Source organism: Miscanthus floridulus, chromosome 17 (assembly GCF_019320115.1).
Source record: "Miscanthus floridulus cultivar M001 chromosome 17, ASM1932011v1, whole genome shotgun sequence".
Lineage (NCBI taxonomy): Eukaryota > Viridiplantae > Streptophyta > Magnoliopsida > Poales > Poaceae > Miscanthus > Miscanthus floridulus.
The window spans coordinates 77861579-77865576 of NC_089596.1; the positions used below are offsets into that span (position 1 = coordinate 77861579).

The following is a 3998-nucleotide window of genomic DNA, read 5'->3' on the forward strand; positions in this document are numbered from 1 at the left end:
ACGTTGGCTTCTCGTGCTGACGTGGCATGATGCCGTGGCCATGCAGGCCAGCCGCAGCCCCGCGGGCGCGCGAGCAGAAGCCAGTGGACGGCGCCGAGCCACCTCACTTTGAAAGCTTGTATCTCTCCAACCAGGCCGAATTAGACTTTGGCACTTTAAGCAAAGTTGGAGATATCGCGTAGCTCTACAACATTTGTTACTACCTCTTGTACCAAAACTAAACGGATTCGGAGTTAAGAGGGGACAAAGATTGATGTTTTCGTGTATTTTTGCGGTAGTATTGCATGAATACAGAGCACGGCCTCAGGGACGTCCCCACCGCCGCTGCCACTGCCACTTCCGAAGTGCAGGACCAGTGGGGGTACCAGCTTGCCGGCGTCCCCGAGCGCCACACCCACGCACAGGTCGAGCCCTTCAGCCTCTGCCGGCGGCGGCACGACGCTGGCGCCCAGCTGCCGCATGAGCTCATCTCTCAGCGCCTGGTACGCCACGTCGACGAGGCTCGTGAACGGGGAGCCCAATTCGATGAGCGTGCCGGCCCACTTCGCCGACGCGACCTCCCGGAGGTCGAATGCGGCCACGGGGACGGCGATCTTGGCTGTCCCCACCGTGATCCCGGTAAGGGGAAGGTAGTAGAATGTGCCGAACGGGTCCACGTCGGGGTTCTTGAGGAATGGCACGGACGTCACCGGCGGGCCGCTGCTCAGGCCGGCGGACGCGCCGATGAACATGCGGCTCATGTTTGTGGCGTCGCTGAAGTAAGACGTGAGGCAGTAGGAGAACCTGTTGTCGCCGAGCTGCGACGGCAGCGACAGCTTACCCCTGCCCAGCCCGATGATGCCGGATGCGCCGTCCAGGGAGCCCCGCGTGAGACTGCTCGCGGTGATGCACCCGAAGGCGAGGCTTACGTTCTCCGACTGGCCAAACGTGAGCACCTCGGTGCCGAGCACCCCGCCGATGACCCCGGCGCCATAGGCGGTGAGCACGGCGCACACCTTGTTGTCGCGCGCGCTCCGGGTCTCGGAGCCTAGCGCGCACGCCGTGTCGTTGCACGCCACGAGCTTGGCCGTGCGTGACCGGGACGGGTCGTAGAAGGAGAGATTCTGGCTGAAGCAGTCGCCCGCCCGGCAGGTCGAGCACTACGTCCAGATGAGGTTGCTGCCGATGTTGATGATGGCCGCCGCCTGCTGCGGCGGGTCACCGATGAGGTACTCGGCGATGTACTGTGACTCATTCCAGTGGACGGGCGCGCTCGCCTCGCCGCCCGCCATGGACGCCAGACGGCGGTGGGTGCGCTCGGTGGGTCGGCGCATGCGCTCCTTGGTGGTGCAGTTCTCCTTCGCGTCGACGTGGGTAGGCTCCAGCCAGAGGCCTGCCGCGTAGGTGGAGAACGCCAGGGCGACGCACAAGAGCGCGAGTTCCGCGCCGAGGACGGTGGCGGCACCGAGACGCTGCCCTGGCCTGCGCGGCTCGCCGATCCGAAGCAGCACGACGAACGCAGCCACAGCCACGGCCAAGGCTGAAATCGGCAGAGCCCGCGGCTGGCGACTCCGCGGCCGGCTGCCTCCTGTGCGGCCTCACGTGAGGGAGAAGAGGCGGTGGAGCTTCCGCCGGCCGGGCGCAGGGGCGGGCGCGTCTGGTGGCGCACAGGGACAGGGCCCGCTCGTGTCCTCATCGTCGCACTACTTCTCCGAGGCCGAGGTGCATGTCGTCGTCGTGGCGCAGGACCAGCAGCAGCAGGTCTTACATAGAGTCGCAGCCGCAGCCGCCGCCGTCCCGGAGGCCGCGCTCTGTATTCATGCAATACTACCGCAAAAAATACACGGAAACATCAATCTTTGTCCCCTCTTAACTCCGAATCTGTTTAGTTTTGGCACAAGAGGTAGTAACAAATGTTGTAGAGCTACGCGAGATCTCCAACTTTGCTTAAAGTGTCAAAGTCTAATTCGGCCTGGTTGGAGAGATACAAGCTTCCAAAGTGGGGTGGCGCGGCGTCGTCCACCGGCTTCTGCTCGAGCGCCCGCTGGGCTGCGGCTGGCCTGCATGGCCACGGCATCATGACACGTCAGCACGAGAAGCCAAGGTGGAGAGGTATGGACCTAGATGATACGGCGTACAAAGTTTATGGATCCAAAAAGTCATTTTGAAAGTTGATGGACCTAACCGAAACCTCCTCATAAGTTAATGGACCTCTGGTGCATTTAACTCTTTAGCCAATTAGGCATCCCAAATTTGTCATTTATACATTCTGAATCTTTCCTAAAATTCATATTATTTTTTGCTTCCCATATTCGGCCAAATATAATTAAGTGTGCCTAAATGTGACTGAAATCTTGTATGTTCTTATTGAACAGACAGCTATCAGGTATGCTTTTGGGGTTGGTTTCACGTAGGCACACCCTTCACAAAGCCGGAGGTGTTTATGCTCATGATATCTGATTCAACTATTCTGAAACTACCTACTCCTATGTTGAACAGTTGCTTTTACGTTTTTTGTGTTGCATATGTATCTTCATCTTCGTATCAGCCCACAGATTGAAGAAAGTGAAGAAGTAAGTTTCAAGGTTCAGATATGTGGAATGCAGCATTATTTGATTCCTTGCATTCTGGTAATTCAAACCATCATTCCTATTTGTGCAAACGCTAGATTTGGCACTACTACAGTAGAGATACCATTGGATGGTGCTGTAGTACCTCTTTCATTCCCCTAAGGTTGTGATTCCTTGGCACTTGGAGCATCTGGAAACACTGGAATGGCTGTGTCTTCAATGGGGCTGCACCAAACATTGACACAGCCCCTGAGTATAGCTAGAAATGAAGCCCACTGGTGGTGTCACTGCCTGGGGCTTTTAGTTTTTTAGCCTGCTCGGTCGTTGTATACTCAGAAACAGGTGCTTAAGTCTTAGAAAACAGGGAAGGTGTGGAGGGGTGTGTGAGTGTGTTTGGGTCTATGTATGACTCCTTTTTCTTCTACTAATACAATGATACGCACCTCTCCTATGTGTTCGAGAAAAATTTTCAGCTTTATCAGACCACTTCTGAGAGGAGCAGCCACTCTGCTATAGTACTAGATTTCATTTGATTGGCATGCTAGCCCTCATTTGATTGGCAGATCATAACAGATATATCTTCACCTTTTCAATACAGAAATATTTTATTACTTGTTTGTTGTGGTTCGTAGTCAAGGTCTATAAGGGCCGCAACATTGTTCCTGCTGTTAAAGTAGCTACATCTTAGATATGCACCCGGTTTGGGATCTTGACTGATTAAAACATAGACCTAATCTATAACTGAATGATCCAATCTTACGAGTTATGAGGAGCGAATCAAGATGACAGGATATATACATGTCCAATATCAGCATGATACACTGGTCAACACCATGAAAAGCGCGGCTATGTTTCTAGTTATTGCTATATATGCATACATATAAATGTTTCACCGATCGAAACTCTTGCGGATTTCATGATTCATGCGTGGGGACAAAGCAATTTCCCTGCATCATGGACACAAAGCGACATGGCACTGTAACACATGATGGTTGATGGGCTATCTCATCTCGTCCAGGCGAGCCGCTAGCCCAAAGTGACAAACACCATGATCAATCTCAGCAGTCAGCAGACAGTAAAGATGGCTCTACACTGCTATTACTACTACCCTAGCCATGCCCCACCGCACAAACTGCTACTACTACTAACCACACATTAACACTGAGCTGCACACGGCGCGAATGGCCGGCGGCCTCGCGGCTCCCAGAGCCCAGAGGTCAGAGCACACGCGGTGCATGTGCATGCCGGGGAGCGCGGAGCTCGTGGCGCACGCGATCCGCGCCCCTCATGCCGGAGTATTTTTTTTTTCTACCAAACCCGTGTGTGGACGTGGCTGGCGGGGAGCCACAGAAGCAGCGGTGCGGGCCGCGGGGCAGCGCCCGCGTTTCAGCCGGGACACGCGCCTGTCTGAGTGAAATCGATTGTGCCCGGGCGTGTGAGTCGCTCGAG

At 55.0% G+C, this 3998-nt stretch overlaps 1 pseudogene; it reads right to left on the reverse strand.

The window, feature by feature from the left end:
• Positions 1–233: 233 nt before the first annotated feature.
• On the reverse strand, positions 234–3792 carry LOC136515825 (aspartic proteinase nepenthesin-1-like; annotated as a pseudogene).
• Positions 3793–3998: the final 206 nt, after the last annotated feature.